This window comes from Rhinopithecus bieti, unplaced genomic scaffold (genome assembly GCF_001698545.2).
Source record: "Rhinopithecus bieti isolate Rb0 unplaced genomic scaffold, ASM169854v2 scaffold_60, whole genome shotgun sequence".
Lineage (NCBI taxonomy): Eukaryota > Metazoa > Chordata > Mammalia > Primates > Cercopithecidae > Rhinopithecus > Rhinopithecus bieti.
This window is the reverse complement of record NW_016803192.1, coordinates 1525556-1548792: the sequence shown is the minus strand read 5'-3', so window position 1 is coordinate 1548792 and position 23237 is coordinate 1525556. Positions and strand designations below refer to the sequence as shown.

Below are 23237 nucleotides of genomic sequence, written 5' to 3'. Positions count from 1 at the left end.
AAATGTATTTTTCAGGTGAAAGAAAAGAAATGATATAAAACTAAGGTGAAGAAATGTTAAGCTGCCTTAGGAGTAGAGACTGGGCAGATTTAGAAGTGACTTTATCAAAGGTAGTCTTTAATATTCAACGACTTTAGACATTAGTGAGACTACCAAGGGGTAATGTTTAATATTATAACTTACTACAGGTTAAATAGCCAATGATAACTTCAATGCAAACTTGAGCACAATTTGGGATAGTATGGTATGTTTTTAATGCGACTCTTAAGAAAGTGCCGAAGTCTTCCGTATGTATAGGTAATATTGTTGGCAACACAATATATCATTTTTAAGCCATAATGGCACTCCTGCATGTAAAAATCCCAGAGAGTGAATCAGCCTTGTGGAATGTGTTTCCTGCTCTCTATTTTGCCACAGTTCTCTTTCAGTAGACATGTAGCTTTGAAGGTGAGTATAATTAAACATTCCTTGGTATTGCATCTCTCATGCACATATGAGAAAATTTAATGGCAGATTTCTTCTCTAAAGAATGTGCAAAACCCTTTTGAATTGACCGGCTCTTCTAGTACTTTACTCTGAAACTTGGTTGCTCTGGCTCTTGTGTCTATTTTCAATACATTGTATGTAAATGATGATTTAGTTTCTAAGTGAATTTATCTGACTGTCAGATGAAGCATTCTGCATGGATGGAGGTGGAAGTGAGAGCAAGGTCATGAGAATATGTTCTGTGTGCCTTCACATTTGGTACTTAGAGGTCTCTGGTTATTATTGTGCTTCCCTTCCATGCCCTTCTTAATTCTGGCTTTTAGCCCAGCCATTGTGACAGCTGTTTGTAATTCCGTTTGCAGTTCACTTCTGGAGGAATTACACATTGCTCTGTCTGCTTGTCATTGCTGTGGCCTCTTCAAGTTCCCATGTGATGGGAGAACAAAACAGTCTAGGCTCTGAAAAGGACTTGACTTTCTATTCAAATTGGAATTATTTTTAGAAAGTGTCTATAGAATCTAAAGTTTCCTCAATCAGCAGGATTCATATAAAGCCATATGTTGGTGTGCTTTCCTCAGAAAACGCCTTAGAGAAGTTCTTTTAGAATCTCACAGCTTGTGGGAGGCTGCATTCTGTGGGCAGGCTTGCCCCGTGCACCTGGAGTCATGGCAAGGTTTCTGTGAGGTGCTGAGTGTATGAGGTCTCTGGTGGTAATTTGCTCTTGAGGCATTAGACTCAACCAACAAGGGCCAAAACTATATTACAGTGAACTCTGTTAGCAGCCAAGTTGAGGATGCAGAGTGATCTCTTTAATCAATACTTTATCTGGACTGTCAGTTGTAAAAGGCTTAGAAATAATGCAACAAAATACTCAGCTCTGAAATAACACCGAGTGTCATTTCACCTTTGTTTGATTCAGAAGGTCCTTTAGAGTCTTTGTATCCTGGGAGAGCTAGTTAATAAAGATTCCATGTTTAGAATGTTTGATAAATTAGACTTTATTCTAGTTAGGAAGGGAAATAGGCAAGTGGAAATGCCATAAAGTCCTCCTGGCCCAAGAGGGAGATGAGAGCTCTAAGCAAAAATAAGTGTATTTGCGGTTAGTGGCATTAGTATTACTCATCACTCACCGCTATTAAATACCCCATAAATATTTCACTTCTGGAGTATAAGACGGGTCAAAGTAGGACCTCTTCTTTACCTATATTGGACCCTCACCTATTAGCACCCTGTTCTGTAATATGCTCTGAGATGTTTAATAAGTCTACTGATTTGCAGCAAAGGCCCAGGGTTTTCAGGAAAGACTTCCCAGAAATGGGCCTCGCATTGGTCTGTCTATCTTATATAGCTCAGTTCACCCCAAACTGGACTCTCACTCAGAAACAGGTCAAGAGAAGGTATCTGATTACACAGGATTTCATGTCCCAGTGGCCTGGAGGGCATAGCATGTGCCACAGGACTGATGTTCTGACTTGGTGCCCTGTCTCGGGGCCAGCTCCCATTTTAGGCTTCCAGGTTCATCCTTCAAAGGGTTGAAAACAGCATCACAATTTTTTTTCTCTTAGGAAATTTCTCACCCTTGACGAGCCCGCAGGACAAACAGACCTGACCTCCATGGCCCCTTGTCTGTCAGCCCTTATTAAATGAATATTCACTCTGCAGAACATCACACTAGGCATTGTGGAAAGTTATAGAAGGGGGTGATGCACTCCTGGCCTTTGAGCATCTTATCGACTTACAGGAAAGACAGAACCAGCACACAACAAAATATATAAAAACTTAAATGTCAGCTGGATATATATATAGTTATTTGTAAATTCAATTGACATAGCCTGGAAATACATATTTATGTATACATATATCTATATGTACATAAAGTTAAGGCATTTCTGAAATGACTGAAGTGACTAGAATTAGAAAAAGGTAGTTTTCTATTGGCTTAGTTTTAGTCCCCCCGAAGTGACCCTGAGACAAGGACTTGAGAGCAAGTGGTTTATCTGAGAGGGATAGCAAATGCCAGTAAGAAAAGAGGGAAAGAATGACAGGAAAAGTAAGGCAGACCACAAAGGGTATGATATTGAGCCAGCTGTGACTATGCACAGCTAGAGCCAAAGCCTATGGAAAAATTCTGGGAAATGATTTAGAGCATTTACTCTGGACTCCTATCAGTAACTGGTTGAGGACTCCTCTCAGGGTGAGTTAATACCCAGATATGCATAGCTCACCATACCCAGACAGAATAGTTTCTCGAGAAACAAAACAAAACAAACCTCGTGCAAAAAGATGCAGTTAATGTCAGTTTCAAGGCTGGTCTTGGTAAGACCTGAGGGATGCAGTAAGGGACCAACATTCTCTGCTACATTCACAGATATTAGTGAGAAAAATGGTTTGGAAAGGAGAAAGGGATTTTGAACATTTAAGAAGCCAGTGTCTATAAGGACCCAAAAGTAATGACAGATGACATTCAAACCAGTACAATAGGCTTCCTTATGCAAGTTCCTCAAAGGAGTATGCCTCAAGTGGCAAAGGGAAAACGGTCTGGGTGACCAGTTGAACCAGACTGAAAATGAGGAGCAACTTAGGGTACAAGGATTCAGATTGTGATGGCTGCCCTAAGTTAGGATTCCCTGTGATCCACTAGACATGTCTCAGTTGCAAACCATATTGGGAATAGTGGGTAGGTTAGCCACACTGCGGATTATGAAGCAGTTACTTTATCTGTGCCATGAAGTCCTGAGAGATCACAGGAAACATTTCAGAAGAATGAGAGCTGAGTGCTATTGGAGATGCAATGGGGCAACATGTCCTTCCTTCAACTCACCTAGGTCAAAGAGATGGGCAGTGGCCAACAAGCATTGGAGATTTTACACTAGGTCTCCTGCATTTTTAAAGGGTAAGACTGACAGCACTGGGACAGTGGGCGTGGGACTCATCATGATTAGTAGTATGTCTAAAGTCGATCTGATATAATATAGTCTTCTCTTGAATTGCATTATATGTATAGATCTTCTCTAAGGAGCTGGTAGATAGGAAGTTAAGACTGACAAAGGCAGAAACACTGCAGAGGGCTCTTGTTCATCTGACACTGGTTAGTTTTTGACATATTGCTACAGAAGACCTGTAGCCTAGGCTTTAGCAAATGCCTCCTACAAGGACTCCTGTGTGTTGATCTTTGTTAATGGAAATGTCTATGTGTTTTATGTAACTTTTAGCTGCCCTGGCAGATGTGCCCAGGAATGAGCTCTCTGAGAATGCATCTCAGGGTTAATTATTCTTTAATATATAAAATCATACTGATATGATTTCGATATGTCCCCACCCAAATCTCATCTTGCATTGTAGTTCCCATAATCCCCAAGTGTTTTGAGAAGGACCTAGTGGGAAGTAATTGAATCTTGGGGGCAGTTACCCCCTTGCTGTTCTATTGATAATGAGTGAGTTCTCATGAGATCTGATGGTTTTATAAGGGGCTTTTCCCCACTTTGCTTGGCATTTCTGACTCCTGCTGCCATGTGAAAAAAAGTGTGTTTGCTTCCTCTTCTGGCATCATTTTGAGTTTCCTGAAGCCTCCCCAACCATGTGTAACTGTGAGTCAACTGAACTCCTTTCCTTCATAAATTACCCAGTTTTGGATATATCTTCATAGCAACGTGAGAACAGTCTAATACAGTAAATTGGTACTACAGAGAGTAGGTGTTGCTATAAAGCTACCCAAAAATGTGGAATAAACTTTGGAATTGGGTTATAGGCAGAGGTTGGAACAGTTTGGAGGACTCAGAGGAAGACAGGAATATGTGGAAAAGTTTGGAACTTCCTAGAGACTGCTTGAATGCCTTTGACTAAAATGCTGATAATGATATGGACAATGAAGTCTAGGCTGAATTGGTCTCAGATGGAGAAAAAGAACGTCTTGGGAACTGGAGCAAAGGTTACTCTTGGTATGCTTTACAAAGAGACCGGTGGCATTTTATCCCTGCCCTAGAGATCTGTAGAACTTTGAACTTAAGAGAGATGATCTGAAATCGGAATGTATATTTAAAGGAAACAGAGCATAAAAGTTTGAAAAAGTTGCAGCATGATAATGCAATAGAAAAAATCTGTTTTCTTGAGAGAAAGTCAAGCTGACTGTAGAAACTTGCACAAGTTATGAGGAACCAAATGTTAATCGCCAAGACAATAGGAAAAATGTCTCAAGGGCATGTCAGAGATCTTTATGGCAGCCCCTCCCATCACAGGCCCAAAGGCTATTGAAGAATACGAGCCTACATGAAATGATCTCTAAAATAAGTAAACTTTCACTATCTAATATGGTAGTACAAGTTTACTGTACCTGCAAACGTGGCTATTTAAGCTCAAATTAATTAAGATTAAGTATAATTTAAAATTTAGTATCTTAATCATAGTAGGTTCATTTCAGGAACTCAAAGCTGCCAGTGGCTAATGACTTCTATATTAGACAGCACAGAACATTTCTATCATGGCATGAAACTCTGCAATAGAACTATAGTGAATGAGCAAAGCATAACTCAAAAATCTCATTCCCAACACATAAACAAGTCTACAAAATAACCGGCTAGCATCATGATGACAGGATCAAGTCCACATATAACAATACTACTAACCTTAAATGTAAATGAGCAAAATGCTCCAGTTAAAAGACACAAAATGGCAATTTAAATAAAGAACCAAGACCCATCAGTATGCTGTCTTCAAGAGACCCATCTCACATGCAATTACACACATAGGCTCAAAATAAAGGGATGCAGGAAAATTTACGAAGCAAATGGAAAACAGAAAAAAGTAAGGACTGCAATCCTAATTTCTAGCAAAATAGACTTTAAACTATCAAAGATCAAAAAAGACAAGGGCATTACATAATGGTAAAGGTTTCAATTCAACAAGAAGAGCTAACTATCCTAAATATATATGCACCCAACACAGGAGCACTCAGATTCACAAAGTAAGTTCTTAGAGACCTTCAAAGAGACTTAGACTCCCACACGGTAGTGGGAGACTTTAACACCCCACTGACAGTATTAGACAGATCACAGAGACAGAAAATTGACAAAGATATTCAGGACCTGAACTCAGCTCTGCATTAAGTGGACCTGATAAATATCTACAGAACTCTTCACACCAATACAACAGAATATACATTCTTCTCATCCCTGAATGACATTTACTCTAAAATTGACCACCTAATCGGAAATAAAACTCTCCTCAGCAAATGTAAAAGAACCAAAATCATAACAAACCATCTCTCAGACCACAGTGCAATCAAATTATAACTGAAGATTAATTAATTCACTCAAAACCACACAACTATGTGGAAATTGAACAGCCTGCTTCTAAATGACTCCTGGGTAAATAATGAAATTAAGGCAGAAATAAAGAAGTTCTTTGAAACTACTGAAAACAAAGATACAATGTACCAGAATCTCTGGATGCAGACAAGGAAGTGTTAAGAGGAAAACTTATAGCTCTAAATGCCCACATCCAAAAGCTAGAAAGAGCACAAGTTAACAACCTAAAACCACTTAAAACAACTAGAGAACCAAGAGCAACCAAACCACAAAGCTAGAAAAAGACAAGAAATAACCAAGATCAGAGCTGAACTGAAGGATATAGAGACATGAAAAACCCTTCAAAGAATCAATGAATCCAGGAGCTGGGTTTTGGAAAAAAAAAAATTGATAAAATAGACCCCTAGCTAGACTAATGAAGAAAATAAAGAAGAATAAAATAAACACAATCAGAAATGATAACGGTGATCTCTCCACTGACCGCACAGAAATACAAACAATCATCAAAAAATACTATAAACACCTCTATGCACATAAACTAGAAAATCTAGAAGAAATGGATAAATTCCTGGACACATACATCCTCTCAAGGCTGAACCAGGAAGAAATTGAATCCCTGAATAGACCAATAATGAGTTCTGAAAATTGAGGCAGTAATAAATAGCCTACCGACTGAAAAAAGCCCAGGACCAGATGGATTCACAGCTGAATTCTGCCAGAGGTACAAGGAAGAGCTGATACCATTCCTATAGAAACTATTCCAAAAAACTGAAAAGGAGGGACTCCTCTCTAACTCATTCTATGAGGCCAGCATCATCCTGATACCAAAACTGGCCAGAAATACAACAAAAAAATAGGAAACTTTAGGCCAATATCCTTAATGAATATCGATGTGAAAATTGTCAACAAAATACAGGCAAACTGAATCCAGCAGCACATCAAAAAGCTTATCCACCACAATCAAGTAGGCTTCATCCCTGGTTTGCAAGGTTAGTTCAACATAGGCAAATCAATAAATATGACTCATCACATAAACAGAGCTAAAGACAAAAAAATGCACAATTATCTGAATAGATGCATAAAAGGCCTTTGATAAAAATTAACATACCTTCATTTTAAAAACTCTTAATAAACTAGATATTGAAGGAACATACCTCTAAATAATAAGAGCCATATATGACAAACCCACAGCCAATATACTGAATGGGCAAAAGCTGGAAGCATTCCCCGCACAAACCAGTACAAGACAAGGTTGCCGTATCTCACCACTCCTATTGGAGATGGTATTGGAAGCTCTGGCCAGGAGAATCAGGCAAGAGAAAGAAATGAAGCATGTTCAAATAGGAAAAGAGGAAGCCAAACTACCTTTGTTTGCAGGTGATATGATCCTATATCTGGAAAACCCCATCTTCTCAGCCCAAGAACTTCTTAAGCTGATAAGCAGCTTTAGCAAACTCTGAGGATACAAAAGTCAATGTGCAAAAGTCACTAGCATTTCTATACACCAACAATAGACAAGCCAAGAGCCAAATCACAGGTGAACTTCCATTTACAACTGCCACAAAAAGAATAAAATTCCTAGGAATACAGTTAACAAGGGAAGTGAAGGACCTCTTCAAGGAGAACTATAAACCACTGCTCAAAGAAATCAGAGAGGAGAGAACAAATGGAAAATCATTAATTCCATGTTCATGAATAGGAAGAATTAATATTATGAAAATGGCCATATTGCCCAAAGCACTTTATAGATTCAATGCTGTTCCCATTAAACTACCATTGACATTCTTCACAAAATTAGGAAAATCTCTTTTGAAATGCATATAGAACCAAAAAGAGCCTAAATAATCAAGGCAATTCTAAGCAAAAAGAACAAAGCTGAAGGCATCACACTACCTGACTTCAAACTATATTACAGGGCTACAGTAACCAAAACAGCACAGTAATGGTACAAGAACAGACACATAGACCAATGGAACATAATAGAGAACCCAGAAATAAGACTACATACCCACAACCATCTGACCTTAGATAAACCTGACAAAAAACAAGCAATGGGGAAAGGATTTCCTCTTCAATAAACAGTGGTGGGAGAACTGGCTAGCCATATGCAGAAAATTGAAATGGACCCCTTCCTTACACCATATACAAAAATCAACTCAAGGTGAATTAAAGAGTTAAATGTAAAACCCACAACTATAAAAACCCTAGATGAAAACCTAGGCAATACAATTCAGGTCATAGGCACAGGCAAAGATTTCATGATGAAGACATCAAAAGCAATTACAACAAAAGCAAAAATTGACAAATGGGATCTAATTAAACTAAAGAGCTTCTGCACAGCAAAAGAAACCATCAATAAATTAAACAGACGACTTACAGAATGGGAGAAAATTTTGCAACATATCCATCTGATAAACATCTAATATCCAGCATGTATAAGGAACTTAAACAAATTTACAAGAAGATAACAACCTCATTAAAAGTGGGCAAAGGACATGAACAGACACTTCTCAAAAAAAGACATACAAGTGGCCAACTAACATATGAAAAACAAGCTCAATATCACTGATCATTAGAGAAATGCAAATCAAAACCGCAATGAGATGCCATCTCACACCAGTCAGAATGGCTGCTATTATTAGGTTGGTGCAAAAGTAATTGCAGCTTTTGTCATCAAAATTAGTGGCAAAAACCACAATTACTTTTGCACCAACTTATAAAAAGTCAAAAAACAACACATGCTGGCGATGTTGTGGAGAAAAAGGAAATGCTTTTACACTGTTGGTGGGAGTGTAAATTAGTTCAATAATTATAGAAGACAGTGGGGCAATTCCTGAAAGACCTAGATGCAGAAATATCTTTCAACCCAACAATCCCATTACTGAGTGTATACCCAAAGTAATATAAATTGTTGTATTATAAAGATACATGTGCATGTATAGTCATTGCTGCACTATTCACAATAGCACACACGGAATCAACCTAAATGCCCATCAGTAATAGACTAGATTAAGAAAATGTTGTACATATACACCATGGAATACTATGCAGCCATGAAAAGGAACAAGATCATGTCCTTCATGGGGGCATGGATGGATTTGGAAGCTGTTATCCTCAGCAAACTAACATAGGAACAGAAAATCAAATACCCTGTGTTTTCACTTATAAGTGGGAGCCGAAGGATGACAACATATGGACACATGGGAACAGGAAACACACAATGGGGCCTGTTGGAGAGTAGAGGGTGGGAGGAGGGAGAATATCAGGAAGAACAGCTAACAGATGCTGGGCTTAATACCTTGGTGATGGGATGATCTGTGCAGCAAACCACAGTAGCACACTTTTACTATGTAACAAACCTGTACATCCTGCATACGTATCCCTGAACTTAAAAGTTAGAAAAACAACTTACTCTCTAAACCTAGCTCTGCACTTTATTAGTTGTGCATCCATAGGGAGATTACTTAACATGCCTGTGCCTCTGTTGCTCTATCTGTGAAATAGGGGTAGTCAAGATAGCACATCACAGGGTTCAGGTGAGAATTAAATGCAACATTATTAATGCATTATCTGGCACACTGTGAATTCTCAATACATGTTACCTAAAATGGGAGAGGGTCTCTGTCTTAGTCTTTTTGTGTTGCTATAAAGGAATACCCGAGAATGGTTAATTTATGAAGAAAAAAACGTTTATTTAGATCACAGTTCTCATGGCTGGAAGGTTAAAGATTGGACATCTTCATCTGGTAAGGGCCTCAGGCTGCTTTCACTCACAGTGGAAGGCAAAGGGGAGCCATATGTGCAGAGATCACATAGTGAGAGAGGAAGCAAGAGAGAGGGAAAGGTGCCAGGCCCTTTTAAACAACCAGCTCTTTCAGGAACTAGTAGAGTTAGAACTCAGCCCAAAAAAGGGCAGTAATCTACTCATGAAGGATCCTTTCTCATGACCCACACACCTCACACCAGGTTCCATCTCCAACACTGGGGATCACATTTCAACATGAGGTTGGAGGGTACAAATATCCAAATCACTGCAGTCTCTTAGCTCCAACATTATGTGTGTTTCTAAATGCTGTGCCGTATCTGTTTTCTCCCTGATGTTGATAATTTATATTTGGAGTACCCCATGGAGGCAGGGAATCCTACATTAACTCACAGGGCCATTTTATTTAACATACATTTATACAACTCACACCATGTACCAGAGTCTAATGTAAGCACTGAACGCATATTTAGTTCATCTTCCACACAAGCCTATGTGGTAGGTATTCTACAGAAAAGCCTCCACATTACTAAACCTGCCTCATTTTGTGACTTATCTTGGTAAGTCCTGTGGGAGTGGGGAGGGGAGAATAAAGATGAAACAATAAGATTCTGCCCTTAAGGCACAGAGGAGACAAATAAATAATTGTAGAGGGTGTATTGTCTCAGGCTAGATATTTTGCATGTATTATTTAATTTTAAGCAACAACTCTGTGAGATAGGTGATATTCCCATTATATAGATGTGGAAACAAACTAAAGAGGTTTTGTAACTAGCTCAGCATTGTACAGCTAGTTCATTGTGAGAAATGGGACTCTAACCTGGGCCTAATTCCAAATTAATTCCAAATCCCATACATTTTTCACTGCATCTTGATGTCTGTTAATAGGAAAGATAATATGCATGTATAAATATAAGGTATAAATAAAATAAGATAGATAAATTGTCCTAGGAGTTAAGGGATTACTCCTAGCCAAGAGGGTCATGAGAACCTTCATTGAAGAGGGAGCATTTGAAATAGCACCTAAAAGTGAGTAGGATGTGGGCTGGTGGGATGGGGGGAAGGAGATTCCAGGTAGAGGGAAGAGCACAAGCAAAGGCTCTGATAGGATCAGGAAAACATGTGGAGTTGGTAGTGATGGACCAAGGAGGGGGACCTGCCTGGGTGGGATGCAGTATCTTTCACCAACATTGTTGAGAATTGCCAGAGCATGGTCATAACAAAGAGCAGTCTGACTCTTAGTTTTATTATTGCCTTTACATTCCACACATAATGTGCCTGCTTTATTATGTGTATCTGGGACAGACCCCTCCTATCAACCTCTATCCTTTGGTATGCCTGTGGGTTTGTTGGAATAAGTTTCTCTTGAATTCTGTTCTCTATATGTCTTCCTTGGTAGCACTCCAATTTCTATGATTTCTAGCCTGTGTTATTCCCAGCCTGTGTTATTTCTGGCTTGCGTTCTTCACTATGTGAGTTTTACCCTATGTTCCAGGAAGACAGGTTCTTTCAGGGTCAAAGAGGTAGCCCTAGGCTTTCTATAGGTTTTGGAAAAGAAGGGTCACACGTGGAGACAGGTGTCTGTCATATTCCAGGTCTGGAGTTCTTCTGTCTCAGGCAGGAAGCCTGGCTGAAATAAAAACTTTCTTCAGGATCTGAGTGATACCCTAAAGTCTACAAGCAATGCTAGATTGCACTGAATGACATGGGCCATGGCACTGAAAGAATCTTCTTAGAACTCTTGCCATGTGGTGGGAAGTTAAGAGTGGGCTGTCTTGAACATTGAAACCGTTAAAGGGAAGACCATGGGTTGATACCCTCCCTACCCTCATCCCCTGGCCTTTCCTTGACTACCACCCTGGGGCAAAGGAAGGAGGATCTCCTGCTAATTTTCAACTGCGTTTTGCTCTCTGTTATGTAGTATTTCAGTGACATCATCCACTCAGGAGAGTTGGGGCAAGGCTGGCTGAGGTTCTCAAGGAGCTGAGTTTTGAGTTCATTTGCTCGTGTAGCAGTGGAATGATGCCTCCTGACCTTTCAGACCTTTGAGACCTCTGGGCTGTCTTAGAAATCACTTCAAGCCTCCAGTCCAGGATACGACTGCCTAGGGGAATTCCAGGGAAAGGTGGCAGGTAGAGTATCCTTTCTGAGTTTTATTCTCTCGTCCTCCTTTCCCTTCTTTCTATGTGTCTGTGTTGCTCTGTTGTGTCTCCTCCTCGAGATTCCAAAGAACGTTGATGCCAAGGTATTTATTTTATGTTCTTGTCAACAGAGATGCCATGGTCTACAAGGTGATGAATACCACTATGAGCTCACTACAAGATCTCAAAGATTTCAAGCCACTGGCTGTTCCAAAGCATGAAGCCGCCCTTCTGGAGCAGCAGCAGGAGGCAGGCAGGGAGGAGGTAAGGAATCATCCTTTCTTCCCTCTGCCCCTTGACTCCATCAGCCTTTAGCTGTCAGATTGTTTGGACTCATGCCTGATGGGCTTTTTCCCATGTGTTCTTCCACAGGCCCTGAGTTTTGCCCAGATGATGGACTGTCTCGTTAGGTGTCCAGGCAGCTGCTGAAACATAGTAAGGAAGATGCTGCTGATCCAAAGGATAAAAACACAGAAACTGAAACCAAGAAGCACCTAAAGTGGACTCACGCCCAGCATCCCTGCAGACTGATGTTCTCTCAGCTATAGTTCTGCATTGAACTGTTTTTCCTTTGCTATCACCTGCCTAACACACAGTCCTGGATGCTTTTGACTGGTTGGATTTTTTTTTTTTTCTCTGCCTTTTCATTTTCTTTCCTTTTTTTCCTGCCTTTTCTTTTTCTTTCCTTGACCCTGGGAATTACAAACAAGAAATTGCTTTAAAAAGTATTATTCGGTGCTGAAAATAGCCTTGTTTATGAACAAGTTTTATCCCTAGGGATTTCCTGAAATGCAGTCTCAGGTTACCTTGTAAATGGGGCTGTGCCATTTGATTTGTATAGTACTGATCTGTAAGTTAAAATACATTTCCTTTCTTTTGTTTCATTCGTTTTTAAAAAATTTGCATCCAGGTAATGGCCTGAGTCACATTTGCTTGGCTACTGAAGTGATCTCAATGTGTTATCACTTAGAGTTGAAACATAATCAAACATACGTTATACCTGGGGCTCGTGCACACTCTTTGATACATATGTCACATTACAAAGAAACACAAACCTCGTAGGTTGAGATTTAATTCCTGTTTGATCCTGCAGCTAGAATACTAAAGAAATTGTAAATATCAAAATTGGCTTCAAATACCCTGAATATAAGCTAGTCAACAGTAAGTGGATGGCTCCAGAATACCGTTTTCTAAGAAGCAGGAATTAGAGATCAACTGACCTCATCCATAATGTTGCTCAGGTCTGTCTGTGGATCTGTCCATTTTGGAGTAAAAAACAAGGCATGCTTCTGTGATTGTGTTTATGAAAACTGTAGTATTTCAGATTTATGTTTTGTGATTGTGCTTGCCTTGCAATAAAACACCTTCAGTTGACTCACATAAGGTCTCTGTCAATTTCCTGCAAAACTGTGTCCTTATTGGCTTTCTAAAAAAGTTCAGTGTAGACCTATCAGTGGTGACCTGCTAGACATTTCAGCTGGATCTAGCATTATTGCTCTTTCAGAAATAGCACTAGAGCTGTCCATTGTCTACACATGAGGTCAGAGTTGTACAGTCAGATTCTCATTTCTTCGTATTAGCATCAACTACAGAAATCTATAGTCACAGCCTAACCCTGTTACGTATATGTGCTGCCATCTGCCATTGTGTTCCAACTCTGGAGTCCCTATTTATTTCTGAGACTCTAGGATAAGCCAAAAACCCTGTGGACCTCAGTGTCCTCATATACAAAATGGGGATAATGATACTTCCTATGATTGTGGTGATAAGTGCCTGTAAAAGGACATCACATGGATGGTACTTTGCACATTGTAAATTCATTGGAATGTGGCAATATTCAATAAATGGTGGTTATTTTATTTGTTAATAAAGGATTGAATGAATTTCTAAATCTCTTACGGTTGACCTTTAGTTGAGAACACTGAGTAACTTCTGAATAGTTTCTTAGTCCCCTTTACTTAAAGCTCTTGGAAAAAAACATGAAGATTCATGAGACAGAAGTCCGGAGTGGAGAATCTGCTGCTGCCTTCCTTGGCCACATAACCAAATACCTTGGTTCCTTAATTCCTCCTTCTGAAAACTAGTGCAGATGTTTTTCCTCCTTTGCAGAGATGACAGTATCCTGTTCTCAGAAAATGATATACTGTACACATAATTGTATGAGACATCACCTTTTCCACTTGTTTGCAACATCAAGCCCATGTCATCCAAGGGGAGGTGAGTATCCCTCTAAATACTGACAAGAAGAGCTCATTAGCTAAGGAGAATAATTCAGACCATCAAGAAACAAATCAAACTGGATCTGTCACTTTAGTGGAAAGCACTTTTGAGAAAACCCTGGTATTCTCTACCACCACACCTGGGATTTCAGGGTGATCAAAATGTGCTGCAAAGACAAGAGCTAAGATACTTCATTTTGGGCTGGGTGGCAAATGGAACAGTTGTTCCCTGATTGCCATGGTACAGATTATTGTCCCACAGACATTATCCCTGGATTTCAAGACATGCATAGTAGAAAGAACATTTTCTACTTTCTCCCTGAAGTCATTAAAATGACAATAATAATTGCAATAGCAATTTAACAGTTATTAAACACTTACTATAGGCTGGGAAGTAGGCAAAACATTACAACCACTGCTCATTTAATCATCACAGTGATTATATGAGTAGGTACTCTCATTACCCCCATTGCCTACATGAGAAACTGAGGCATGAAGTGGTTAGGTAACTGAGCCAGACCACCGAGTTGGTGAGGCGCAGAGCTGGATGAATCAGTCAGGTTGTCCTGACTCCAGAGCTTGGGCTCTTCACTGCCATGCTCAGCTGCTTCCTCACCTCGGCTTCAGTCCCTGTCTGATTGCTTACTGGCTTGTGACTTTAAACCTCACCTTTGGAACTTCATTGTCCTTATTTGTAATTTCGGTCTATTCTCATTCTCTCTCGCCTGCTTCCCACAATTATTGCCTATGCTCTTGGAAAACTATGTTCTACCTAACATGAAAAGTAAATATTTTTTAAATAATGTTTTTTAAATTAAACTCACTTCTAAATGGGGTCCAGGTTAAGTCTACCTTATGCTGAATTCTACTTTCTACTTAGCAGTTTGAGGTTTCAGCATATCACATCCAGAGAAAGTCCTAACGGCTGTGAATGTTGAGCCCAAAAGCTATGTAATGGATAACAGAGAGAGTACCAAACTAAAAGAGAAACAATAGTAGATTATTGAGCAAAACAATGCTGACTCTAACCTTAGTTCCCAAAGTCTTGATCAAAGGATGTCACTTATGTCAGACTGAAATAACCTCTTTCCGGTTCCCTCCAACAGCTTATCCAGAGGGTGGTGAGATGGTGTATCTGTTTGAAGGACCACTGGAATTGAAAGCAGGTTACATATTTCCAAGCAAGTTGTAGCAGCAACAATTGGCATCCTGTCCAAATTTTTTAGGGCTTCCTTTAACTGGGGCACCTTTGTACATCACATGCTAGGGCATGTATTGCCTGTCCCACCTGAGACTAGCCCTCAACCAATGACTGAAGACAGTTGGGATGTAACTACCCCAGCCCCCTCGCCCCTTGGTGGACTGAAGGAGGCATATTCTACACTGGCTCTGAGTTCTTCTATGAGGTGATGCTCTAGTTGCCCATGGTGTTAACTAGTTGCTAACCTACTTTTGTTGGCCACCTTTCATACTCTATCTCACACTGTTCTCAACTCTTAACCATTGCTGCCTAGAATCACTCCCCCAATAAGTAATTTGCACAAAACTTCCTATCTTAGAGTCTGCTTCTGGGAGAACCCTAAGCAAATTCAAAGTTCTGGTGCTGGTCAATTATAGATATAATAATGCACCAGAGGAAATACAACACTAACATTCAAGACTAAATAGTCTCTTTATTTGTCCTTCTACTGATATTTTGCTAATATCAAAGGGGTTAAGAACAGGAAGAGGGGCCTTATAAACTTGAGACTCAGTTGCCAGAGAACAATTTCCTTCTTGCTAAATAGGCACCTTCAGAAGTTATGAGATACTTTGGGCCGGGCGTGGTGGCTCAAGCCTGTAATCCTAGCACTTTGGGAGGCTGAGGCGTGCGGATCACGAGGTCAGGAGATTGAGACCATCCTGGCTAACACGGTGAAACCCCGTCTCTACTAAAAATACAAAAAATTAACCAGGCATGGTGGTGGGCACCTGTAGTCCCAGCTACTCGGGAGGCTGAGGCAGGAGAATGGGATGAACCTGGGAGATGGAGCTTGCAGTGAGCCGAGATCGTGCCACTGCACTCCAGCCTGGGTGACAGAGCGAGATTCCATCTCAAAAAAAAAAAAAAAAAGTTATGAGATACTATTTCTTTAAATGAAAAACTCAACTAACCTGATATTAATACCAGGCAAGAATCACCTGATGGCAAATCAAATTACAATTCATAGGCTAGAACAAGTAATTAAATATAAGGGGGTAATGGGAAAAGGAGAGAGTCACAATCCCAAAGCCCCTCTCTCACCTCTCAAGGACTCCTATTTGCCTTTGAATCACTTCTGCTTCAATTAACGTTGATTGAGCTTGCCTAGAGTGCCTGGCTCTTGTCAAATCCTATTACAGGAGACTCCAAGATGCTATCTGTCCCAAACCTTTGTTATACTGGGACGTTTTTGTGGGAATATTGAATATTGTGTGGAGTAGCTAACACATTGATCAGGGATGTCATACAAGAGGTTTGTTTTTTCTAGTATGGCAGTATTATAAATGGGATTTCATTTTGCCATTATTATGGCAAATATGCCATATTGGCATTATGGCAAATATGGCAAATATGCCATTATGGCATTATAATCAACTAGAACCAGTTCTCTAAGTTCAAGTTATGATGCTCTAAAAAGCATGTCAGACTGAACCACTACTGCTTTTAGAAATAAACATTGAAAATGTCAACCCTGTCAAGTGAAAAAATGTGACCGAATCTTTGTTATAGACATCACACACTGAATTTACTTGTTTTGTTGGAAGGAGACACACCAAGAAACATGCTTTCTCCATGGGATTCTCAGTAAAGGAGTCTCTGTTTATTTTATTGGAGATGTAAAAGGAATCAACAGTATTTATCAGTCTGCCTTAATTCTTTTCATCTCCCTCTTGCAAAAGTATTGAAGGGTGGGGCTATATTTTATGTATCTTTGTTTTCAATATGTGACTGACAACAGAGCTTTCTTCATGTTAGATATCTACTCCATTTTTACTTGAAATAATTAAACTAGATAAGGGAAACTGTTTATTTTATAGATTTCCTATGGAATTTTAAGCCATTAGTAATGTGTACCCAGCCTTATGCTTACTGGAGGAGCGAAGGAAAATCAAAATCCCATCCTTGGATGCATGCTTAGATGTTGAGGGGCTAGATTCCTATGAGGAAAAAAATCAGAATAACATTGTTTCTAGGATGTTTTCATGACCAAGAACATTTTATGCAGGGAAACACTATTATAGGTACCTTTTTAATGCTTGCATTTTAATCTTATTAGTTTTAGAAAACATTTAAATGCTCTTGCTACTAATAAAACACATCTTATGAATGGAATCATCTTAGATATTTAAATGCTGATTACAAATTTAATTAGACAAATTCTCCTAAGTATTTTAATAAAATACTTACCAATTTCATTAAGTTTCACAGACTTTAAAAGCAGATGGCACCCACATGTGCATCCACAATCAAAATCACAGTCACAATGGGATTCAAAAATTTATTCCTACACTTAAGCTATTAAGTAGTATTTATACAATATTCACAAACTTGTTTTATACCTCCCTTTTTTTAATACTTATTATTTATATTTTCCTAGGTTTCAGTAATCTTGCTAGACTTGAAAGAAAAAGAAGGCAGTCTCAGCCCCATTCATTTTGCAGATTCTGGGTTATCAACCACATGATTTTTGGTTGATACATGGGATCTTATTGGATCCCTTCAAAGTTGATTCAGCCGGTCGTAGGCCAGTGTTTTCTGGCTTAAGTTTTTTTCTGAGAGTTAAAGTTCAGTTCCTATGTCAATGGCTGTTGGAAGCCCTTGTCCTATACCAGAAACATGGAACCTCCTCTGAGGGTTCCCATGTCCATCGAATCTTCGTTCCAGGCAGTAAGGCTTTACTTCATGATGCTTTAGTTTCTCAATATTTTTGATAAAAGCATCTAGTGGTTTCATTATCCAAGAGATGAAGGGGTGAGTCTGGGCAGCAGATTCTCTTCTTGTGATCACTGCATCATATGTCAGTTTCCAAGACACCACTGGAAATTTTCTCCTGACTGTTATGAATGACCATAGGAGCTGATAACTCATCTGGTCTAGCAAGATAAATCCCCAAGTTTTCTTGAGTTACTTGACTTAATATTCACTGTAGTTTTTTTTTTCCTATTTCTTGAGAAAAATATAGATAATGAAACATATATCAAATAAAGAAACTGAACATCTATCTACACATATCAATTTTCTAACTTATTAAAAATATTTTAAAAATAAATATATCTTTCTTTTTGTTTTTCAATGACCTCTTTGTACATCTTCTACTTTTTCATTGTTAAGTACTTTTATGGACTGAAGTGAAGGCTTTTCACAGACATAAGTTATTCCAATAAACTATAGTGATTCTTGTTCAAAGTATTATACTGTGAGCACCCCCATAAGCTGTCTCCATTATCTTTTCAGCATTACTTCTGAGATATTTTTGAAAGTTTCTTGCTTAAAAGCAATGAGATTTTCCATACCCATATTGTTTGTTCTTTATTGTTACCTAAGGTTTTAGTCCCTGAGAAGTTCTGACTCCTAATAATAAAGAATACCACTAGGATTGTGTATTAGCTTTATCCTCAGGAGTATGGTGATAGTCAAAATATTACTTCTTTTTGTCACTTTAATGGAAATGCTTGAAGAAAATATTCAGTCATGTCCCACATAATGATGTTTTATATATATGATGGTGGTCCCATAAAATTATAATTAGACTGAACAATTCCTATTGCCTAGTGATGCTGTAGCCATCATAAGGTTTTAGCACAATGCATTACTCATGTGTTTGTGGTGATGCTGGTGCAAACTCATCTACTCCTCAAGAAGAGCCTGGGGCAGGTTCTTCAGAAGGTATTCCAGAAGAAGGCATTGTTATCATAGGAAATGACAGCTCCTTGCTTGTTATTGCCCCGAAGACCTTCCAGTGGGACAAGATGTGGAGCTGGAAGATGGTGATATTGATAACCCTACCCTATGTAGGACAAAACTACTCTGTGTGTGTGTCTTAATATTTTTTTTTTAAAGTTGAAAAGAAAAAATAATTTAACAATTGGAAACAGAAAACTTTAAGAATAAGGATATAAAGAAAATATTTTTGTTCAGCTGTACAATAGGTTTTAAGCGAAGGGTTATTAAACAAGAGTAAAAAGTTAAAAAATTAAAACATTTATAAAGCAAATAGTTACAGTAAGCTAAAGTTCATTATGATTGAAGAACAAAAATGATTTAAAATAAGTTTAGTGTAGCCTAAGTGTACAGTGTTTATAAAATTCACAAGAGTGTGCAATAATATCCTAGACCCACATTCATTCACCACTCATTGACACCCAGAACAACTTCCAGTCCTTCAAGCTCTATTTATGGTAAGTGCCCTACACAAGTGTACTATGTTTGATCATTTGCACCTTATTTTTACTTTTCTATGTTTAGATACACAAATAACTTTCCATTACAATTACCAACAGTATTTAGTACTATACAGTTCAGACCTATATAATAACATGCTGTATATGTTTGCAGCCTAGGAGCACTGGTCTGTACCATGTAACCTAGATGTATAGTAGGTTATACCACCTAGATTTGTATAATTATGCTCTATGGTAGCACAATGACAAATCACCTAAGGACACATTTCTCAGAACACAGCCCTGTCATTAAAAGACACATGACTGTATTTTAAGATCAAAAGTTTTCATTAACATTTCTTAATATAAGTGTTAATTTTTTACATGTTCTAAGTATTTATCAAATAATTAATTTTGAACATGTATTTTCCTATACTATGCACTCTTGGATCATTAAACTGGAATCACATTCTTTTCTCATTTATTAGCCTTATATGTTTTATTGATCACCATTTTGGAGTTCTTTTATTGACAAACATAAGACACCATCCAATTGGAGAAAGCCATGAGATACACCAGAAAGATCAGTTTTATCATCTGTAAATGGTATGAACTGATGAGATTTAGGATAGAGATTTTTATTTTATGGGTGATGAAATGCTCCTTGGAATTTTTATCAATGGTCTAAGGCAATGGGTCTCAAAGCACGATCACCAGGAGGGAGTGTTAAAAGACAATTGTTGTGCCTACCCCCAGAATTATTACCAAGTCAGAAATGGGGGCTGGAAAATTTGCATGTCTAACAAGTTCCCAGGTGAGACTGATGCTGCTAGCAGTGAGACCACACTCTGAGAACCAATGGTCTAAGGAACATAAAATGAGGCTTGTTGGCTATGTGGAGATAGGCTTTGATGCCTTTAACTTTGAAGCCATTAATCAAGCTGAAGATTAAGTAAGAAAAGAAAAGCAACAATTTCTAAAAGACAAGTCCTTGGGCTATAAAATTGATATTATTTTAATCTTGTATGTTCCATAATGTCTACCCTTTCCTCATAGTTTCCATTCTCTTCTGGCAACTGACTGCTTAGCAGCTCTAGATCTCATGCAGAGACTGAAGTGCAGAGTGGTATAAAACCTTAATAAAACTGAACAGAATTCCATAATTCATGTAGAAAATTCCCTTCATGTAAATAAACACTAATGAAATTACTTCCAAAAAATTATTCGGAGGAAGGGAAAAATAATTCACACAATCAAAGGAATTTTATGCCTTTAAATCCAGTAAGTTTGAAATGTACATCTTGTCTCCGTTTACATGATACCTGTTACAGAAGGAAGTCTATCTTCCTAAATGTTTAAGCAAGTGGTAGGTGTGCTGTCACTTCAAGATGAATCATAAATAGCCATAATAAATGGATGTTGTGGGTGACATTAATAAGACATTTTCAATCCTGCAGGAAAAGTCATGCTGGAAGATAAATAGATGCATTTATTTATACTATTGTTAGGAACTTGAACTTTTAACCCACAGAGCAGGTGTTCAATCTATTTTGGAAACGTCTGAAAAAAACCTCGTTTTCTTGTTCCTCTGTCTGACCCCAGAAGGTAGATGTTCCTAAATGTTCTGCCTTTTGTCTTTGTCTCTTGATCTCTTTATTTTTCTCCTAGTGAACTATTCTACAGTTTTAATCATTATTTCTATAGGGATTGATTCCACAATCCAACCTCCCTTCAAAATTGACTCTTCATTTTTAGCTACCTATAGTACATCTCTGTCTGGATGTGCTTCAGGCAACTCAAATCACCTGCCTGTAAAAGAACCGAGTTCTTCTTCCCAATCCAGCTTATCCGTTTTGTTTTTCCTTTTCCCGAATATCAGTCACATTATTTGCTTCACAAAAATTTCTCTTTTATCATCCCACACATCCACATGATTAAGCCTCCAGTACGTCTCTCTGACATTAATATCTTTGTTTCATCTTCTGACAAAACTATATCTTAGGCACCTAATGTTGCCATTCAAATTATTGTTATAGGCTTTTAACAGATTTCCTCCTTTTCAGTCTGTCTGCACTGCAACCCATCTTAAATATCATTGCAACAAAAATATTCCCTGGTATAGAAGCTTTAATGATTCCCATTATGTAGTGAGATATGTTCAAGCCCTCTTTATCCTGTTATTCCAGAACTTCCAATATATAGCCCCAACTTTCTTTCTCATTTTTCTATCCCACTATTCAGTTATGAACACTCGCACTCACTCCATTGACATAATCTCAATCTTCCAACATGTCTTTAAATTTAATCATTTGTTTGTGTTATTCCTCGGTCTTTTTTCTTCTTTCTTTAACTTTTGTTTTGTTTTGATTCAGGGTCTCATTCTGTCACCCAGGCTGGAGTGCAGTTGTGTGATCTCGGCTCACCGTAACCTCCATCTCCCAGGTTCAAGTGATTCTCATGCTTCAGCTTCCTGAATAGCCGGGATTACAGGTGTGCACCACCACACCTGGCTAGTTTTTGTATTTTTTTAGTAGAGATGGGATTTCTTATCATGTTGGTCAGACCAGTCTCAAACTCCTGACCTCAGGTGATCCACCCACCTTGGCCTCCCCAAGTGCTGAATTACAAGTGTGAGCCACCACGCCTAGACTCCTCTTTTGTGTGTGTGTCATTTTCTTCTTTCTTTACCTATTGAAATCCAACAGAATCTTCAAAGATGCATAAGAATCGCTTCTTCTCTGTAGAATGTTGCTTGATTCAGCCCAACTGATACTAGCTTTTCTTTCTTTTCTCCCATCTTACTCTGTGGAGCTTTCACACTCTGACTTGTGCCTTAGCTCTGGTGGTTCTGATGGTGTGGAACATGATTTGTTGGATCCTAGACTCCCAAATCCCATTATGTATCTATGTGGGGAAATACCAAGAGGGACACACTAGCAAATGCGTGCTGTTTATAATTCATCAAATATTTTAGGGCCCTGTCGTGGCCAGGCACAGGCATTGGACTCACACTAAATCTGGACTCTCTTAGAGCTTATGTTCTAGAGGAGGGACAAAGACAATAAATAAACCAACATTTTGTTATTGTGCAAAGAAATAAACTGACAGATTGTTATTTGTGCTAATAAGAATACAAGACAGTGATGTTGTGGATGTGAAATATATGTAGTTAGGGAAGGTTTCTCTGAGAAGGTGATATTTGTTTTATTTTATTTTATTATTATTATTTTTTGAGACGGAGTCTCGCTCTATCTCCCAGGCTGGAGTGCAGTGGTGAGATCTTGGCTCACTGCAAGTGCCGCCTCCAGGATTCATGCCATTCTCCTGCCTCAGCCTTCCAAGTAGTTGGGACTACAGGCACCCGCCACCACACCCGGCTAATTTTTTTGTATTTTTGGTAGAGATGGGGTTTCACTGTGTTATCCAGGATGGTCTCGATCTCCTGACCTCATGATCCATCCACATCAGCCTCTCAAAGTGCTGGGATTGCAGGCATGAGCCACCACGCCCAGCCGAGAAGGTGATATTTAAAGTGAGACTTGAAGAATGAGAAAAAGCCGGCCAGGCAGAGATCTCTGGGAAAGTGTTCTAAACTGAGGAACAGCACATGCAAATCCATGAGACAGGAATGAGCTAAAAATTCGACCAGTGGGATGGTCTCAATTCCATAAATGAAAATTGTATTAGATGAAAGCAGAGAAATTAGATCATGTTGGGACTTACAGACTATTGGCTAGAGTTTAGATTTTATTCTAAGCATTGTCTTAGTCTTTCATGTTGCTATAACAAAATACCATGGACTGGGCAATTTATAAAGAACAGAGATTTATTTATTACAGTTCTGGAGGTTGTTAAGTCCAAGATCTCTAGACACCAGCAGGTTTAGCGTCTGGTGAAGGCCCAGTTTCCACTTTCAAGATTG

The 23237-nt window shown here is 38.8% G+C and overlaps 1 protein-coding gene across 3 annotated transcripts in view; it reads left to right on the top strand.

Moving 5' to 3' along the window:
* The window catches only part of LOC108527246 (transcriptional activator ptaB-like), a 359382-nt gene that overhangs the window by 168222 nt on the left and 167923 nt on the right, over window positions 1-23237 (top strand). For 2 of the 3 annotated variants that reach the window (XR_001884761.1, XR_001884762.1), the window contains 3 exons: window positions 11474-11684; window positions 11825-11957; window positions 12066-13071. The exons of the other annotated variant lie outside the window; for it this stretch is intronic. The gene's annotated coding sequence lies outside the window, so the exon portion shown is untranslated. Of the gene's footprint in view, window positions 1-11473; window positions 11685-11824; window positions 11958-12065; window positions 13072-23237 lie in introns of those variants that run through there. 3 annotated transcript variants of the gene reach the window in all.